Here is a 21636-nt window from a genome sequence, read left to right as displayed (position 1 = left end):
ACAATCCAGGAACTGTGTCCCCATTTGGAGCCAGACCTAATGTCAGCTATCCACCATCCCACAGGAATCCCCCCTCAAGTGCAGGTGCTGTCAGTACTCCATTTCCTTGCAAGTGAGTCATTTTAAACAACAGTGGCCATAGCATCAGGGATGTCCCAGCCCATGTTTTCCAACGTGTTGTCCAGAGTGTTGTCTGCCCTGCTGAAACACATGCGGCGTTACATCGTTTTCCCTCAGGTGGAGGATTTGCCTACAGTGAAAGGTGATTTCTATGCCCTGGGACATATCCCCAACATCATAGGTGCCATTGGTGGGACACATGTGGCTTTGGTCCCCCCCCACAGGAGTGAACAGGTGTACAGGAACCAGAAGAGTTATCATTCGATGAATGTACAGATGGTATGTTTGGCCGACCAGTACATCTCCCATGTGAATGTCAAGTTCCCTGGCTCAGTGCATGACGCCTACATCCTGCGGAATAGCAGCATCCCTTATGTGATGGGTCAACTCCAGAGGCACCGTGTGTGGCTAATAGGTGAGAACCTGGAAGCAATTAGTGGGAATGGTTGTCTGGGTCTGGGGATATCCCTACAGGTTAATGTGTGTCTAACAGTTGTCCCTTGCCATTTGCAGGTGACTCTGGTTACCCCATCTCTTCATGGCTACTGACCCCAGTGAGGAATCCCAGGACAAGGGCAGAGGAACGCTACAATGAGGCCCATGGGTGAACTAGGAGGGTGATCGAGCGGACCTTCGGCCTCCTGAAGGCCAGGTTCAGGTGCCTCCATATGACAGGTGGATCCCTATTCTACTCACCAAAGAAGGCGTGCCAGATCATCGTGGCCTGCTGTGGGCTTCACAACTTGACTTTGCGATGACAGGTGCCTTTTCTGCAGGAGGATAGTCCAGATGGCAGTGTTGTTGCAGTTGTGGAGCCTGTGGACAGTGAAGACGAGGAAGCAGAGGAAGAAGACATGGACAACAGGGACTCAGTGATCCAGCAATATTTCCAGTGAAACACAGGTAAGAATACAAACCTGCCTACTACATGTACTTAAGCACTACTACCTCTCTACTGTCTGTCGTTTTTACCCAGTGTATGGTCACTGAGTTGTCACTTTCCCTTACGATTTCACAGATCTGGGTCCCACAGTGTGACATTTGCTTTGATTCCTCATGGACTAGAGCTGTGTGACATAGGTATGTTGACATTACAAATGAAAGAGCTTTTTGCCACAGTAATTGCTAATACAGTATTCCAAAATCACAGACTGACTCCAGATAGTTTTGTGCTTTAAGGGTGTTTATTTTAGTGCTCAAAATTGGAGGGGGTAGCAAAATGGTGATGGGTGATGGTGGAGGAATGTCCATGGCAGAGTCCAGTCTATTAGTCTCACAGGTGCATTGCCCAAATGGGCATAGGAAGTGGAGGTGGGGCAGTTTATGGATGGACAGGGTGACAAAGTGGCACAGTAGGATGACAATCATGGTGGTCTCATTCTTTGGCGAGGGTCTTGCATCATTCCCTGTCTTGTTCCTGGATCTCAGGGACCGTTTGCGTGGTGGGTCTCCCTCTGCAGGGGGTGGGGTGCTGGTATGGTGGTCCTATGGCGGTGCCTCCTGTCTACTAGCGCCGGCGGAGGTGGTTCATCGTCCATGCTAGTGTCAGGGACCCCTTGTAGTGCCACAGTGTCCCTCCTGGTGTTGAGTACTTCCTTCAGCACCCCTACAATGGTGCCCAGGGTGGAATTGATGATTCTGAGTTCCTCCCTGAACCCCATATACTGTTCCTCCTGCAGGCGCTGGGTCTCCTGAAACTTGGCCAGTACCGTTGCCATCGTCTCCTGGGAGTGGGGGTAGGCTCCCATGATGGAGGAGAGGGCCTTGTGGCGAGTGGGTTCCCTGGGCCTGTCCGCCCCCTGTCACACAGCAGCCCTCCCCGTTCCCTTGTGTTCGTGGGCATCCGTCCCCTGGACTGTATGCCCACTGGACTGCCCCCAGGTCCCTGTTGTTGTTGGGGTAGTGGGTTAGCCTGGGTTCCCTGTAGCGGTGGACACACTGCTGATTGACGTGTCCTGGGGATGGAGGTGTGGGCCCGCTGGGTGGGTGCTGTACTGGTGTTTCCAGAGGGGGAAGCTCTGTGGTGGCCTGTGACTGGGTGTGGGGAATCGACTGTCCAGAGGTCCCCGATGGGCCGGGCTGGTCATCTAGATCCAGTTGGACAGAGGTGCTGTCATCACTGTGGGCCTCTTCGGTTGGTGGTGTGGACATGTGTGGACCCTCCTGTCGGGTGACGTTGGGTAGGGGTCCTGCAGGGGTATAAAAGGATGTTTATTACATCTGTGTGTGGCATGGTGTGCAATGGGTGGGTGACCGTGTACCCCAGTGCTTGCATTCCTGTGTGTGACCTTGTGTGATGATGGTTTAGGGGGGTGTACAGGTATGTGCAGTGGGCATGCTTTGTTGTTGCATGCAGGGCTTGGGGTTAGGATGTGTGGTTTTTGATGTTGGGACCTTTTGTGAGGAGTTAGAGTGATCAGGTGAGGGTGAGGGTGGGGTATGTGCTGGCATGCAGGTAGGGTTGGGGATGTAATAGTTAAGATTTGACTTACCAGAGTCCATTCTTCCACCTACTCCTGCGAGGCCCTCAGGATGCAGAATCGCCAAGACCTGCTCCTCCCATGTTGTTAGTTGTGGGGGAGAAGGTGGGGGTCCGCCGCCAGTCCGCTGAACCGCCAGGTGGTGTCTTGAGACCACGGAACGCACCTTCCCCCATAGGTCGTTGTACCTCTTCCTGATGTCCTCATGATTTCTTGGGTGTTGTCCCACTGCGTTGACCCTGTCCACTATTCTTCGCCATAGCTCCATCTTCCTTGCAATTGAGATGTGTTGCACCTGTGATCCGAATAGCTGTGGCTCTGCCCGGACGATTTCCTCCACCATGACCCTGAGCTCCTCCTCCGAGAACCTGGGGTGTCTTTGCCGTGCCATGGGGTGGTGTAGGTGATGTGTGGAGTGGTGTGTGGGGTGATAAGTGTGCTCATATGTAGTGGTGTGTAGTGTGAGGTGCGTGGAAGTTATGTGGGTGATGGTCTTCTGTGCCTGTGGAGTATTGTTGATGGTGGTGTCTTTCTCTGGCCTTTGTTCGTGATTTTTGGTCGTAGGGGTTTGTGGGTGATGTGGGTGTGTGTTATATATTGTATTGGGTGTGTGGGAGTGGTGTGTGTATGTGTATCAGGTATGTGTATTTCGAATTGTCCAATGTGGCTGTGTTTTGTAAAAGTGTGTGTATTTTAAGCGCAGCGGTGTGTACCGCCAATGGAATGCTTGAAAGACCGCTGCATGGATTCGTGTGTCATGATAGTGTGGGCGTATTTCTGTTGGCGTGACGGTGGAGGTTTTGTTTTCACCAGTTTATAACTTACCTTTGGTGTGGCGGACTTGTGTGTGTACCTGAATTTTGGCGGATTCCGTGCTGTGGGTCATAATGGCTGTGGCGGTTTTCCACGGCAGCGGCGGTGTGTTGGTTGTCTTCTGCATGGCAGTCTGCGGCTTTTACTGCCAATGTTGTAATGACAGCCAAAGTGTTTGTATTTTTCCATATTACAGTGGTTGAGGTGTTATGCTGACTTCATTTAAAATCTTTTACAAACATTGTGCATTAGCTATTCATTGGAAGGCTCATAGTAGAAATCTACTGTCTTTTGCACTCTGTTCATTCTGTACTTCCTTGTGATAATAATTGAAAGTTTAACAATGGGCTTTAGTTCCTGGTAGGAAGTAATGCTGGCTAAATTGTCATGATCTGTGCTACTTTGTACAATGTTAATATTCTGTGGAAACTGCTGACTGGAGAGGAGTGTCAACATGGGCCTATCTTGGAGAAGAACAAAGAAAAGTTACCAAACGAAGGAGAAGTGAAATTCAATTGGTTGCTTACTATCACACCTCATAGTCTAGTCCAATAGGAGCCTAGTTAGTAACTCTTGGGACTTTAATTTAGAAAAGTTTCAGATGATGTAGTTCAGTGTGGAGTGTGAATTAATAGCAGTCGATGAAGAGAAAAAGTGCTGTTTATGACTCTAACTTTTCAGATACCTTAGGCCCAACCTTACTGAACTGTTGCCCAGTTCATATTCCTGATGTTGATCACTGAAGATCTGTTGTCCATGTGCTCTGCTGACAAAGACCCTGCTAACCGCTGTCTCATTTGGGAGAGGCATAACCAATGTGCACTTGTTTTTGTTTACAAGTTTCTCCCTTAGAAATCCAACAGTTTATTTTTGATTAGTGCCATAGTTAGATGTTTTCCAAATTATTTTTTGCCTGATTTTAATTTTTTTATGTGACAAAGCCCAGTCTCACACATGCTTTTCAAATTAGAATTTGATAGTAAGGATGGTTGACCCAATAATTGAACTGTATGTTTATTAATTGGTTTTGACTGATTCAACTGCACAACTAAAGAAATCTATTGCTGCTTCTCAAATAATTCTGTTGTTATTCTGTATAATTCTTCTAGAGTGTTTAATGATTACTGCTCCTATTAGACTATGATTCTTTAAAGATTTTAGACAGCCTGTATTGTTTCTGTATTGTTATTATCTTGTTTTGCATATTATTTACATGACTTTAGCATCGTTAATATAAGGGCAATACATGTTTAAACTATACTAAATTGGTGTGGTGATTGATGGCCACATAGGTCATGGTGCATATAAATTACACTGACTCCTACTGCAAATTGTCATTGTTTATGGCTATTGATTCTTATTGTTTGATTTGATGGTGTTATTACTCCTGTCTGAGTCAAAAGACATGAGTCAACCTCTGAGGGTAGTAGATGTCACAGACCGATTACGTGTCACCTTAGCCCAATTTAGGAGGTCACACATCCACAAAGGTACCTATACAAAGACAAAACAAGCAGTATAGGCTTGAAAAAATACCTACTACACCAATCATATGACAAGCATCTGGAAAGAAAATTACATCACAATGAGACTGACACAAACAAAGAAGCTACATGAAGGTGAGGATATGACAAAGACTAACCGTTCAAGCATTCTTTGGCTGAATATTGCAGAGCATAGGCTCACTAGTTGTTGCCAAAACACTCTACATCACTCATTCAAACAACTATGGTTCTTCGCACAGTCACAGTTGTTACATCACATGACATACACTTATAAAAAGTAGCTAGTGAGAGGATCTTCCCACAAGCCAGTTGCTTCCATTTCACCACTGTCATCCTCACTTGGCATTTCATGAATCTCACCCTATGGCACTGCAGGCTCCCCCTCCTCTGGGATGTACGGAATATTCCTCTGCAGGGCAATGTTGTGGTGCATGCAGCATGCCACAGTGATCTGACACACTTTTCGGGGTGAGTAGAGGAGGGCTCCACCTGTTCAGTCCAGATACCTAAATCTGGCCTTCAGGAGCCCAAAATCCCGCTCCACCACCCATGGTGTATTTGGATTCCTTATTGGCTCCGACAACCAGGGACTGTCACGTACTGCGCTGGACTTCTCACCTCTGGATTTCGGATTGGCGAATACACCAAGTCTTCAACAGGTCCTGGATACTCCCAGATAAGGGCTACCCCTTCTAGTAGCCACGGTGCCGCTTGACAGGCTACTCCAAAGCAGACCGTACTCTCCAGAAGGAGTCCCAGAGGGAAAAAAAAACCAACACTGGGGAAAAAAGCTCTAACAGGAACTCCTGAAGGAAAACAAGAAAAAACAGGACTTGACAACAGGAAACAAAAATAGGCAATATCCAGGTTAAAAGGCAGGAAAAAAGGAACAAGCAAAAATCTCCCAAGGCAAAAGCAGGAACAAAGAACAGGCAAAAAATCTCCCAAGGCAAAAAGCAGGAACAAAGAACAGGAGAGAACAGCACAACCAGAAGGAAGTGTTTGCAACGCAAGGAGGAACAAGACTGACTGACTTATATACTGAGAAAAGGGAAGTGACATCACAGGAAAGTGAAGTAACACTATCTTGGATTGGGAAAAGCCCATAGACCAGTATAGAAAAAAGGAAGTAGTATAAAAGAAATACAGAGCATGCTGGGACAAAAACACGAAGAAGGCAAGATGGAAACAAAATGGATAGAGACAGGCAAAAGGACCAACACAAAACCCACCACGAACAACAAAAGAAGAAAAAAGGCTACAAGTAAGTGTAGCGCGCCTGGGAGCAAAATATATGCTTCCCAGAAAGCATAGTCAAAAAACGCGGGGAACGGCGCTCTGAATATCGGTAGCGCGTTCCACCCGCGAGGAAAGAAAGAGACGCCGCGTCAGAGCGCGGCGTTACAGTAGGCCCCCTCCCCGAGGCACTAGGTTTGTCAGGATGATTGTCAAAAAGCAGGCAAACCAAACGGGGAGCATGGACAGAGGAAGCATCCTCCCAAGAACAGTCACTGAGGGGATATCCTTTCCAATGGACCAAAAACTGTAGTTTGCGTCGAACAATTCTGGAATCACAGATCTCCTGGACTTCATACTCAGGCTGTCCGTTGATAGAAAGAGCAGGTGGACGTTGGAACTGGCGATGGTAAGGATCAGGAACAAAGGGTTTTAACTGGGACACATGGAAAACAGGATGAACCCTCCAGGTATGAGGTAAGCGGAGACACACAACTACAGGATTCAGGATGTGCGAAATTCGAAAGGGTCCATAAAAACGTGGTTTGAACTTATTGGTGGAAAACCGGGATGGTAGAAATCTGGAAGAAAGCCATACCTTGTGGCCCACTTGATACAAAGGTGCGGCTTGCCGATAACGATCCGCCATTCGCTTCATAGCTTGTTTCGAAGCTAGGAGAGTTGTGTGAAGTAGGCCCTGGATTCGACAGATCTGTCATGAAAAAGAAGTGACTGCAGGCACAGAAGAAGATGTTCGAGAAACAGTAGTGAAAGTCCTCGGATGAAATCCATAAGTACAATAAAAGGGTGTGGTCTTGGTCGCACTATGTATTGTGTTGTTATAGGAGAACTCGGCAAGAGCAAGATATTCCGACCAATTGCTTTGTGTGGCATTACAGTAACATCTCAGATACTCGTTCAGTTTGCCCATTCGTTTGTGGATGGAAACCCGAGGATAAAGAAATCTCAATGTTAAAGAAGGCACAAAAAGCTCTCCAGAAACATAATACATATTGAGGCCCTTTGTCCGAAATGACCTCTTGAGGAAGACCATGGAGACGAAAAATATCCCGTAAAAAATGCGACTCATTTCTGGGGCCATTGGTAGTTTCTTCAAGGCTGAAAAATGGGCCTTCTTGGTGAATGAATCTACGGTCACCATGATTACTTGGTTACCAGAGGAGGTAGGTAGAGAACAAATTTAATCCGTGGATAGAGTACACCAAGGAGCGGAAGGAACCGGTAAAGGTCTTAATAAACCTGCCACCTTAGTTCAGGGTATCTTAGGGGGTTATTCTAACTTTGGAGGAGTGTTAATCCGTCCCAAAAGTGACGGTAAAGTGACGGATATACCACCAGCCGTATTACGAGTTCCATAGGATATAATGGACTCGTAATACGGCTGGTGGTAAATCCGTCACTTTTCCGTCACTTTTGGGACGGATTAACACCTCCTCCAAAGTTAGAATAACCCCCTTAGTCTGGGCACAGACTGGGCATGCTGACACATAGGTTTCAGTGTCTGTCTTTAGCGAAGGCCACCAAAAAGATCGCTGAAGCAGCTCCTGGGTCTTCCTGATACCTCGATGACCGGCTATAGGAGAATCATGGCACATTTGCAGGGCTTCTGTCTGCACTTTCTTGGTAGGTAGGAAAAGAGCATGTTGATGATGGAAGTAGTTGTCCTTCTTCTGCAAAAAAGGAGTCACTCTATCCCATTCTGAAGCAGACAGAAACTGGTACTTGGATTGAATGCGTTCTTGAAAAGATTGAGTAGCTCCGATGATCCTGCTAGACTCAATAAGATGTGGAGAGAAGTTCTGGGCTATGTCAGGATATCTGCGGGATAAGGCATCTGCCACTAAATTCTGGGAACCAGGTATGTACGTGATCACGAAATCGTACTGGCTAAAAAAGAAAGCTCATCGAGCCTGATGACTGTTGCGACACTGAAAGCTCCGTAGACACTGGAGATTACGATGATCAGTCCTAGCTTCAAAAGGCTCTCTGGAACCCATCAGGAAATGCCTCCATTCCTTACAAGCTACTTTGAGAGCGAGTAGTTCTCGTTCCAGAACAGAATAATTTTGTTCAGCCTCTGATAGAATATGAGACAGATAAAAGATAGGATGTTCCAATCCATCATTGTCTTGCTTCTGCAGCAGAACTGCTCCAATAGCTCTGTCTGAGGCATCAGTCTCGACGATAAATTTCTTGGTATTGTCAGGATGACGCAACACGGGTGCTTGGGTAAAGGCTGTCTTTAATTCTTGAAACGCGCGTTCGGCCTCCTTGGTCCAAATGAAACCCTTCTTCAGGTTCTCTTTCTTAATTGTTTGTGTTATGAAACTTTGTAGGTGGGCAAAGTTCTGAATAAACTGACGATAACGTTTTGATAAACCAAGAAAACAATGTGTTTCTTTAATGGATGTTGGAGAAGGCCAATCTAATATGGCACTGACCTTGTCAGGATCCATGGATATTCCGTGTTGATTAATACAAAACCCGAGATACCTTACTTCAGATTTATGGAACTCACACTTCTCAGGTTTACAAAACAATTGTTTTTTCTTGAGTCTTTCCAGGACTTGCAGGACATGATCTACATGGTGCTCAGGATCACGGGAATATATCAAGATATCATCCAAATAAATGACTACATATTGATTGAGTACATCAGAGAACACTGAATCCATAAATCGTTGAAAAACAGAAGGGGCGTTGGTCAGTCCAAAGGGCATAACACAATACTCATAGTGCCCAAAAGGGGTAAGGAAAGCTGTTTTCCATTCATCTCCTTCCTTGATCCGAAGGAGATGATAGGCACCCCGTAAGTCTAATTTAGTAAATATCTTGGCTCCTTGAATGGCATCCAATATATCTCTGATTAAAGGCAGTGGATATCAATCCTTAATCGTTATTCTGTTGAGTTCACGAAAGTCCACACAAGGACGCAGATCCTTAGTCTTCTTTGGGACGAAGAAGAGAGGAGCCGCAGCGGGGGACGTGGAAGGAGCAATCAAACCGTTGTGTAAGTTGTCGTCTAAATATTCCCTTAGCACCTTCTTTTCTTGGTCTGTCAGAGAATACATTCGACCGAAGGGGACGACTTCATCAGGAATTAAAGGAATAGCACAGTCATAACTGCAATGAGGTGGCAAAATAAGATTACTAGGTTTCTGAAATATCCTGATATATTCCTGATAACAATCTGGAACCCCCTGGATAATATTGATAGAGTTATCCTTAGTTGAATGACAGGATCTTTTTGGAGTCCAATAAGAAGTAGTGGAATAACAATTCTGTTGACAAAATGAAGACGTTAGGGATATAGTTTGTGTTTCCCAATTGATATAGGGGTTGTGTCGGGCTAACCAGGGAATTCCCAAAATCATGATGTGATTTGGTGAGGCTATGAGATCAAAGGCAACGTGTTCTTGATGCCCCCCAAATGTCAAACAAAGAATAGGAGTTGAGGCCACCACAGGTCCTGAGGTTAACAGAGAGCCATCCACTGTGTGAACCTGCTCAGGAGTTTCTTTAGGAATGGGGGGAATTCCTTTACTCGTAGCCCAGGTCTCATCCAGATAGAGTCCACTGGCTCCACAATCAAGGAGAGCCAGAAGATGTTCTTCTTGATCTTGTGAACTTTGTAACTTGACCGAGAGGATAAACAGGGTGGACATGCTTTCTTTGGAGGAACATATTGATGGTACTTCAGCTCCTCCCGTCTCCTTCCTCCTTACAGGGGACGGGAGCTGGCATTTCCCGCAGGCCTGGAGGGACGTACCGGACAACTACTGATCAGGTGGCCAGCCTTACCACAGTATAGGCAAAGTCCCCTTCGTCGTCATTCCTCCCTTTCTGACTCCGTCAATGGCCCACGAACCAGATCTATCTGCATGGGCTCTTCATGGGGAGGTGGAGAGACTTCAGATGGACTATCTTCCGTTCGGCGACTGCTAGCACGGAAGGTACCAGACTGGTATGGAGCTCTAGTTCTACGTCTTTTCATCTTGCGCTCTCGAAGTCTATACTCGATGTTCATAGATTGATCCATTAATTCTTTCAAAGAACAAGCTGGAGAAGAGTGTACAAGCTCATCTTTAATTTCTTCACGCAGGCCTCGGCGGAAAAGGGTTACGAAGGTGCGTTCTACCCAGGAGGTTTCAGCTGCCAGCTGTTTGAAGCGGGTTATATACTGCAGTACATCCTGATTACCCTGCTGAATGTCACATAAGGCTTCTTCAGCTGCTGCTTCTACCCCAGGTCTCTCAAACATTTGTTTGAGAACAGTCAGGAAGGCGGAATAGTTAGCCAGGACTGGGTCATCTGCAGAAACCAGAGGAGTCGCCCAAGCAAGCGCTGAACCAAACAAGCCACTGATCAGATAGCCCACCTTAGCCTTATCCGAAGAAAACTGGAGTGGACGAAAGGCAAAGAAAACCATCAGGGCATCCCAAAATTCCTTCATCTTTAAAGGATCTCCGGAATATCGAGGAATAGTAGCAGATACGGGTGCTATGTCCATTGATAGGGAAGACAAGACCTGTCGTAGCGCAGTGTTCTCTGCCCGTAACTGTTGTAACTCTTGGGCTTGTTGTTGAACAGTCTGTAACATAGCTTGAGCATTTTCTGATGCCTCTCCCTGTGGATCTTCCATGGTGCTCTCGCAACGCAGAATCTTTTGGCGTTGCAATCTGTCACGTACTGCGCTGGACTTCTCACCTCTGGATTTCGGATTGGCAAATACACCAAGTCTTCCACAGGTCCTGGATACTCCCAGATAAGGGCGACCCCTTCTAGTAGCCACGGTGCCGCTTGACAGGCTACGCCAAAGCAGACCGTACCCTCCAGAAGGAGTCCCAGAGGGAAAAAACCCCAACACTGGGGAAAAAACCTCTAACAGGAACTCCTGAAGGAAAACAAGAAAAAATAGGACTTGACAACAGGAAATAAAAATAGGAAATATCCAGGTTAAAAGGCAGGAAAAAAGGAACAAGCAAAAATATCCCAAGGCAAAAGCAGGAACAAGGAACAGGCAAAAATCTCCCAAGGCAAAAGCAGGAACAAAGAACAGGCAAAAAATCTCCCAAGGCAAAAAGCAGGAACAGAGAACAGGAGCGAACAGCACAACCAGAAGGAAGTGTTTGCAACGCAAGGAGGAACAAGACTGACTTACTTGTATACTGAGAAAAGGGAAGTGACATCACAGGAAAGGGAAGTAACACCATCTTGGATTGGGAAAAGCCCATAGACCAGTATAGAAAAAAGGAAGTAGTATAAAAGAAATACAGAGCATGCTGGGACGAAAAAACAAAGAAGGCAAGATGGACACAACATGGATAGAGACAGGCAAAAGGACCAACACAAAACCCACCACCAACAACAAAAGAAGAAAAAAGGCTACAAGTAAGTGTAGCGCGCCTGGGAGCAAAATATATGCTTCCCAGAAAGCATAGTCAAAAAACGCGGGGAACGGCGCTCCGAATATCGGTAGCGCGTTCCACCCGCGAGGAAAGAAAGAGACGCTGCGTCAGAGCGCGGCGTTACAGGGACAGTTGGGATATGCAGTGTCTCCTCTAAAGGAATAGGACATATGTGCAGCAGTGAGTTCCTCTTTTCAGGGTTGTAGCACCAGACATTGCATACACACAAACAGGACAGATGTGACTTACCAACCAGCCAGGCCCTCTCTCTGTACAGTTGTGACATCAGCTGGAGTATAATGCTGTTCTGCATTATGAAAGAGTCATGGGCAGAACTCTGATAACGGGCATAAATAGACAATTTACACGTTGATGGAATGGAAGTTCTTTCTGTTGCGATATACTTGTTCATTGGCATGCAGTGGGACCGAGCCCACATGTGTGCCATCAATGGCCCCCACCACATGGAGGATGCATGCAAAACCTTTCAAGTCAGCCTTCACATGGGCAAAATCCTGATGTTAGGAAAACTGGATGTAACTGTCCATATGTTTCAATATATCTGAGAGGGCATCCTTCAAAGCCAGACTGAACATAGGTTGGGACATGCTAGCTGATAGGGCCACTGTATGTTGGAAGGACCCTGTGGTTAGGAAGTTCAGTACTGACTTGACTTGTACAATGGATGGTATGCTGGTTGGGAAACTAATAACTGGTATCAGATCTGGCTCCGGCTGATGCCATACATCCACTATTGTGTGCCGATTCAGATGATACAGGGCGATGATGTGAAGTTCTTCCATGGTCTGAAGGTCTGGCAGTAGACGGGAGACAGGTGGTTATCACATCCTCCCTCTTACTGGGTACCTATGTATGACAAGAAATGAGTTCTAACATTGTGTCCTCAGCAACATATATGATGCTTTGCAATGATATCATGTGACAAGGCATTTTAGAAGGAACAGACAGGACAACCAGGACACATCACAGCTGCAAATAACATAAGGGTCACATGTGTCCCCCATGGTTTTCCACACATGTGTCCACAACATGTATCTGGACCAACCTTTTGGGATCCTAAATCCTCCTTTTGTTAGATGAATGTAAGTAGGTGATGAGACATTACTGCCATCCACTGACATCTCTTTCCTCATGAATTTTGTAAATGTAAGGCACCATTTATGTGCATGTGTGCATTATGTGTAGACATGTAAACTAATGTGAGCAATGTGTTTAGTGCACAAAGATTTCTAAACACATCTGTCCTTGCTAAACTGTTGTTTGGAAGACATATCATAAATCACTGTACCCTTCAGGTTGCCACACATACCACATTGCTGTTGACTACATGATGTACTGTCATGCATGGAAGTGAAGGCAATGGAGTGTCATGTAGGTTCTGTGTGCAAAGCCTGCAGAGACAAGGGCCTGTCAGATGTATCTCCAGTTTGGATCCTAGTCTAGGCTGGAGTGGCGTCACCGTGGCTATGCAACTGTGGAATTGTGCCAACTCCCTATACCCCAAAAGATCCTGCATGTAGGCAATATGAGGCTCTGGTGTAAAATCCTACCCAGAATGCCTCATTCCCTTGATTAGCTTAGGAATGGGTTCGGAGGTAAGTTATTAATCTAGTCCATATGTTCACTTAGCATCATTGTCAATGTGTGTCTTTGACTCAGGACAGGCCCCTTATTCCCGCAGCCCTGTTGTCAGCTTCAGAGACATCATGTTTGTCCTGTACAGGGTTATTGCTTAAATGACAGCCCCACAGTGCAGACATTGTATTGATTCTTCGGAGGCCATGATATGTAACTCAGTAGTGTGGTCACATAGCAGAAACTGTACAACACATGCCTTTGTTTGTTGGATGCCATCTCTGTAGGATGGACACATATATCCAAAGGAGTGTTCTGTGGATCAGGTGCATACCATAGAATGCCATCCCCTGAATTGACATGAGTCTTAATTTGTTAGTCCACAAGTCCACACATGGGCAAGGAAGACACCTTCTGTACCCACCATGCCAGTCCCTACATTGTTAGCCATGTGTAATGTTGGAGTTTATACTCTGGCAGTTGACTGTTAAATGGAAGTCAATTTTATTTTCATTTTTACGCCATGCTTTTGTTGTTTTTTTTATTAACACTGGCATTTCATTCAAAATGATCCAGTTATAGGAGGTAGCATTGGAAGGAAACTGTAGCTCACCTATAGAAAAGCCAGGTCTATGAGAGATTAACTAGTCAGAAGTGAAGTAACAACCAAGAAACAAATACGACTCAAACCCACACCCGATTTTCGCAACTGCCTTAAATGTAAGACTTGCGAAAATGGGAGGAATGTGACAGGGTTTATGACACTCTTTGGTAAAACGATACAGATCAATAAATCTTTAAATTGTAAAACAGAATTTGCAGTGTATATGTTATTTTGTCCCTGTTCTAAGATGTATATAGGGAGTACGATTCTTCTGGTTCACAAGCGTATACTTCAACATCTTAGAGCTATCAAGAATAATGACAGTACGTACCTAGTTGCCCTGCACTTTTATAGGTTGCACAGGGAGATCTTACCTTGTTTTACAAACAGTGTTATAGATCATGTTCTCAAGAAACTCAGAGGAGGGGACAGGGAAAAAGATTTTCGTAGGATGGAGTAGAAGTACATCATAGAAGTAAATACAAAAAAAACATTAGGGCTTAATACGGCAAGGACATTTATGTCCACTTCTCAGTATATATGTCTATATTTTGTAAATAAGGCTTGCCTAGCTGCTGTTTTCGGTTTGTTAGAAATGTGTTGAAATTGAATGATTTTAATATTTTTTTATAATTTTGTATGCTTTTTTCACAGGGCAAAGGCACCAGGCAGGATACAAGGAAAGTTTTCTTTCCTACAGTCTAAGTCGTAGAGGATAGAAATTTTATTCTTCATAAAAATGGTGTGTAAGTATTGCTTAGCCTCACAAGAAAACAAGAATTTAGGGGTTACCTTTAAGTAGTTCAATATATGCTCACTGGGGCGTGATTATTGTGAATAGGTCGGTGATTTGATATTGTTTTGTCTACCCCTATGGCATGGGAAATGTATATGAAATTTATATTTACTTTTGTATTGTGCACAACTATGATAAAATATTCAATTATTCTGGTTAGTGTCTTGTTAATAGTACCTATATAATAGCTGTAAAAGTATGTGGGATGTTATTATAATAGTTTTATTTAACCTGTCTGTGACAGGGTAATGTTTATTTGCATTAAGCCATATTCAGAAATGGTGTTGCTATTAGTGACTGAGTTTTTGCCTTTTTCGTTGGTGATTATTGTACATTTTATTTGTTATTTTGCACATATACGTGTAAAATTGCATTTATCACTGGATAGCACTTTTCTTATTAGAATTGATACAAAGTCGTACCAGCTTTTGATGTTTTACAATTACAGGTATTTTCCGATACAGCTTGGCCATGAAGGGGTGATGCTAATATGTATCAAGCTACACTTTAAAATGGCACTGGCTTTAGTGATGGAATTTTTGTCTATTTTTGCTGCTGATTACCAGAAAGTGTGTTTATGTATCGCATATATTGCTGAAAAATAATGTTGTGACAAAGGTGCTGCGTGCACTGAAATGTGTTAACAATCCTTTGCCAATACATTTTCACTGCAGTTTACAAGTGGAATGTCGAGACTTCTTCATTTCATGACAGGAGCTTTATTGAATTTATGAGTAACACTTGGCTCTGTTCCTTGTTTGGCACGTAAACCTTTTGGAGCCCAACAGCAAACGCAGAAGCTTGGGAGAGAATATATATAGCTCCTGCTATCTCTCGAGGTGCCCACTTTATGGAGAAGGCTGTTTGCTTTTGCTTGGTGGGAGCTGTGATAACTCTCGCCAAACAAGAGCAACAAACTGTCAAACTGCTCCCGCTTGTTGGGAGTGGGGTTTTCATCTGTTTCCCTGCCAGCTGACATGCAGGCAAGGAAGTAGATGAAAGATTGAGCAATGTAGGCTCCTGCAGTATACAGGGAATCAGCTGGGACCACTGGGGCCTTGAGGTTCCCCATGTTGGCACCATCATTGTTAATATCTTCTCTCCCTTTTCCCAGGGTGATGAGTGGCTTACTAAAACGTCCCCTGGGTGCATGGCCAAGGCAAAGTGAGTTTTCTCTGGACTTCCACCTTGAAATGTTATTTGTAATTCTGGATGGAGGTGTTTGTTCCTTGGTCTTTCAAGCACAATATCTGGGTGGTCATTATTAACCTGCTGGGAAAGACCGCCCTGCTGGCGGCCGCGATAACTATCGCCAACAGGCTGGCAGTCCAGACCGTCATATAATGAAGCACATGAGAAAGAGCTAGTGGCCCATCCACTCACTGCCATCTTGGTAGCACCGCTGATGATGGTGGAGGCCATCTTCAGCCTGGCGGAAAGGCTCTACCCACCCAACATATAATGAAACACCACACCGCCATCAGTTCCAGGGTGGGAATCACCAGGAAACACTCACCGGAGGCACACAGAACACGCCGACGCCCATATGGGGCGAGAGTTGGGAATAATGCCAGTGCTACTCCTTGCCATATTTCTCCAGGACCATGACTGCTGACGAAGATGACGACGGTAAGTACCGCAGCCTATCACACATGGGAGGAAAGGGCACAATTACACACCCACCCACCCCACCCACAACGCACACCCAACCCCTCCCACCACCCCAGCCATACATACCCTAACAAAATGTACTTACCAGACACAGGGCAAGAAATACCTACACCAATGCACAACTGCTCAGTATAGCACCAACAGGTCTGCTGGGTACCAAAATGTATTTATGAGAAACAATAATAAATAAATAAATAATAATAATAATAATAATTGTCCAAACAAGGCCATAGGCCAGTCTGTATTAAAGTCCTGGAAGGGCAAATATAGCCCACACTTGATTCCCACAATTAAAAAAATACTCTACTGAGAAGGGGCATCTATGGGAAGTCAGGCACCTCAGGGATCAGGGATCAGGGGCAGTGGGTGGCAGGGGTGGGGACTCAGGTTTGCAAGGGGGGTTCTTAGACATTGGTTCTGGAGGAGGAGAGGGTTTGGGTTTGCCCTTGGAAAGAGGAAGAGTGGACCTGGACCAGGGGGTGGCAGAGGGACTAGAGGCAACACAGGCCTTCTTCCTCCCTGGGGAAAAGGCACTGGAAGAGGTAGTGCAGACTAGGGAGGACTTTGAAGAGGAAGGAGTGAGCTTGCGAAGGCCAAAGGAATGTTTAGGGACAAGACAGTGTGGGCCAGTGGGTTCAAACAGGTCAACACAGGAGAGGAAAAGCTTTCTAGGTACAGCTGGAGGAACTTTGGAGACAGGTTTGTGAGTGGAGGTTGAGAGAGTGGTGGTACGAGGTGTAGGTGTTCTAGACTTGGATGCAGGTGCCTGTTTAGTATGCACATGTTTGGTTAATGTGTGTGGAGTGGTTGAGTGTGAGCTTTGCTGTGTTTTGGGAGGAGGGGAATGGATACAGTGGATGGGGTGGATGTTGGTGTGTCTGCTTTGGTATGTTGGGTATGTGCCTGCCTGTAGTGGGACGTGTGGTGCTTGTGTATTTCTCTGTGTGCTTCTTGTGTGTTGGTTTGGGTGCATGACTGTCTGTTTGTGTGATTGGGATGGGTGAAGGGAGTGGGGTGCTGGTAGGGGTAGAGGTGGTGGGAGAGGGACGGAAAGACCAGGGACACTGGCTGCCATCAAAGAGAAGTCCAGAGCCTGAAAAGATCTCTGTAGGCCAGCCATGGCATTGTGAATGCCTTCCAGGAAGGCATTGCATTGCTGCATCTCAGATGCAAGGCCCTAGATGGCATTCTCAGTGGTTGTCTTACCTACGGAGATGTTTCTCAGGAGGTTAATAGCCTCCTCATTGAGGGCAGCACAGCTGACTGGAGAAGGGTAAAAGGTGCCTGAGGTGAAGGAGACGCCCACACTCCTGGGTGAGCGGGCACAGGCAACTAGGTGGGGAGCTACTGGGAGGGCGGTGATGGTATGGGGGTGGCAGAAGATGGCAAAGAATGGGTGGGCCCAGTATGGTCTGCCACCACCAGGGAGCTGCCATCGGAGGATGTGTCGGAGTCACTACCTCCAGTAGTAGTTGTCTCCCCTGAGGTACTCCCCTGGCCCTCCAACCCACTGGTCCCCATGGCGTCAGTGGACTCTGCCTCCTGGGTCCTGTGGGCTGCAGCATCCCCACTCACCGGTGCCTCAGCTACCTCACCAGATGATGCTAAAGCACACAAGGACATAAGAGCACAGGGGGACAAAACAAGAAAGAAGTATATCAATTCAAGGAAAAATATACATGTTGGTACACATACATTCCCACCCACCTCAGGCACTAACCCTAAGCAGACACAAAATATGATATGAATGTGCCCCTGACTGGCAGGCATGATCCCACAGTACACTACATTACCATCCTGGCCCTCTACTCTGCTAGACTTTGCAATGGGAAACAATGAGAGACGATGCCAAGACAACAAATCTGCAAACCCATGAGGTTACATGAAAATCAATAGTCCAAACAGGTGACCCCTCACAGACCTACATTCCCAGCCATATCTACCTAAGGTCACTATCCCACGGATGTAGAGGGGGGCAGGACTGCAGGGACACACCTGTGTATGGGCCTGGCACCACAATGCATGCAACCCAGAGCACCTAACTACACTCATCATAATAGCATTACATCAGTGTTGGTACTCACCCCCCTTGTGTCTGCTGTGCTGCCTTCAAGGCCCATCCAAATCTGGATAGGCCACCACCAGGATGCAGGCCATTAGGGGGGGGGTCAGAGTCCGATTGGCACCCCTTCTGCATTGGGAGGCTGTCCCACAGCTGGGTCTCTCCGGTCTTCCGGGCCCAGCGCCTTAGGTCCTCCCACCACTTCCTTCAGTGGGTGCTCTGCTGGTTGTGGACCCCCAGGGTCTGCACTTCCTTGGCGATGGCTTGCCACTTTCCTTTCTTCTGATGGGCGCTGACCTGCATGGGACAAACAGAGTAAAGAAACAGATGTCAGTGTGGGTGCCCCATTAACAAATGCCATGCCAGTTCAACCTGACATAGCCCATGGAGACATACATATAGACAATAGCCAAGCCTAAAACTGCCAGACACACTACAGGTAAGCATTCACACAACCAACAAAAACGCCTACAAGCAAGCACCACATTCACACACATTCAAGGAGGACAAATAGCAACTCACCTGGGCCTCTAGTCACTAATACAGCTTTGCATACCGGGGTAGGACCCTGTTCACCAGCTTCTCCAGCTCCTCTGTGATGAAGGCCGGGGCCAGTTCCCCTGTAGCATGTGCCATCTCAAGGACCAGAGTCACGACGCAGCAGCACATGCAGTGGAGTTCTTCCCTACTTGAGGTGCAGGAGTCAAGTGACAAGGGCATGGCAAAATGGCGGTATATAGCGCGGCAGTGTGCACCGTCACCGCCGGCGGTGATCATGATTGGCCCTGCTTCCCCATTGACAACAATGTTATCCAATGATCAGGTGCACGGCGGTGAACACCGCCTACTGCCATGATTACTAATACCAGCGGAATGAGGTCACTTCCTACACTACACTACCTGTAGGGCAGGGGGCTGCCATTTTGCATCCACCACGCCTTTATAGTCTGGCTGGGGTCCTAGTCCATGGCTCCATTCCCTCTCCCCTTCGTCGAGTACTGTTATGATTACTGGTCCTCCTCATAGAATTATGGTTGGAAGTGTGCCTACACTGTGATGCAATTCAATATGCACACCTCACCATACCGTGACAGGATTACCATGTTCTTTGTGTCTGCGTGAGAGACAATTGTGTCGCATGTACAGCATGAATAGTGGAACCTTGTTATGGAACTGTATGTCCCAACTCAATGTGTCTCTCTTCCTCTCCCATAGGTACATGCCCATGTGGCGAGGGAGGGTCCCATCTGTGTACAGACCCCTGGTAGATCTGGCCACGTTGGAGGAATGTCACATCATTATCAATTACTGCCTGAATCGAGCCACAATCCTGGAACTCTGTGCACAACAGGAGCCTATTCTGATGCCAGCTAATAGGAATCCCCATGCCATACCTACAACTGTGCAGGTACTATCTGTGCTACATTTTGTGACCACAGGCTCATTCCAAGTGACAGTGAGCATGGCAGCTGGTGTATCTCAGCCAATGTTCACCCAAATCCTGTCTATTTTTTTTAATCAATTTGTGCAACACCAGCAAAGATATGTCCACTTTCCCCTAAGGGCTAATACCACCATCAAGTCAGGAATCTATGCTTTTGCAAATATTTAAATATTTAATTGATAGGTTCCATTGATGGTACCCACATAGCCATCATACCCCCAAGAGTAAATGAACAGGTGTTCAGGAATCGTAAAAACTTTCACACCATGAATGTCCAATTGGTGTGCACTGCTGATTAGTCCATTTCTCATGTCATTGCAAGGTTCCCAGGATCAGTCCATGATTCCTTTGTCCTGAGAAACAGCAGTGTGCCACACATGATGAGTCAACTACAGGGGGACAGAGCTTGGCTCATAGGTGAGTGTTTATGACAAGGTATTAGTTACATACCTGACAGGCAGGCTGTATGCAAGTAGAAACTGCAATGGCTCCTGACACCTGCGAGTAATCCCAGAACAGATGCAGAAATCCATTATAAGGGGCACATGGTAGCATTAGGAGGGTGATTGAGTAGACAATAGGACTCTTGAAGGCAAGATTGTGTTGCCTGCATCACCCTGGAGGATCCCTGTGTTATGTCCCTGACAAGGTGTGTCAGATAGTGGTGGCCTGCTGAATGTGCACAACTTGGCTGTGAGGAAAGCTATCCCATTTCTGGAAGAGGAAGATGCTGTCAAACCACCCCTGCCACCTCAGAGGATGGATGAGAGTGATGGAGAAGAAGAGGTGGAAAACATCAACTCCAGAACCCAGCTAATCCAACTATACTTTCAATGACTCTCAGGTACATTTTCTTTTATGCAAATGGGTTTACTGCATTGTTTCAGGGTGACTTATGTACTAAGTGCTGTGGTGTCCCTCACCAGTGATGTGGCAACTTTATGAATAAAGAATCAGATGTGTGCTATAGCAATGGAATATACAGTGTGACATACTTCAAACACTACGGTCTGTTAGACACCCTCCTGCAATAAAAGCGGCATTATGATGGAAGCTGGCTGATATATACACATTAACATTTGCTGAAATCAAATAAGGACAGATATGTTGTGTGTACAAGTGCATTTATTTGAAGATAAAACATACATGAGTGATGGGACTGTGGAAGAGAGTGGCCACATGGTGAACAGTATACTCAGGTACATTTCCACAGCTGTTGGTAGCACAGGGGCATAGTCCATGGGGCCATTGGAGGATGGTGAAATGACAGTGGCATGTCATCAAGTTAGCTCAGTGGCACACAAGGGAGACAGTTCAGGGCAGAGTCACTTCCTGGCTGTGGGCTTGGTCTTGGCTGGTGTTTCACAGGGATGTCTGGGTCTGAGGCCACGTTTGCAACGGGGAACCTGGGCTGCAGGGGAAGGGGTGCTGGTGTCCTGTGATCCTCTGGCTAGTGGAAGGGGCCTGCAGGTGGGTGGGGGACTCAGGCTGAATGTTGCTCTGGTACTGCAGCACCCCTGTAATTGAGGCCATGTTAGCATTGGGCTGTTTCCATTGCTGCATGGCCTCCTGGTGGTATGCTTCCTGCACCCTTTAATTCTCCTCCAATGTGGCCAGGATCTGGCCCATCCTGTCCTGGGAATGGTGGTATGTTCCCAGGACCTCAGCAATGACCTCCTGGGAAGTATCATCCCTCCTTGGGCCACCCCTTGGGCCACTGATACCCTCCCACTGGCCTTAGACCCCTATGCCTGTGTCCCCTGCACAGGTCCCACTTGCACTGGGACCTTCATCATCCTGGGACCTTCATCATCCTGCCTTGTGGTGTGTGGAGACTTGGGTTTCTGTACATGTAGGCAGCCAATCTGTGGCCTGGGGAC

This window comes from Pleurodeles waltl, chromosome 12 (genome assembly GCF_031143425.1).
Source record: "Pleurodeles waltl isolate 20211129_DDA chromosome 12, aPleWal1.hap1.20221129, whole genome shotgun sequence".
Lineage (NCBI taxonomy): Eukaryota > Metazoa > Chordata > Amphibia > Caudata > Salamandridae > Pleurodeles > Pleurodeles waltl.
Note: the sequence above shows the minus strand (reverse complement) of the source record.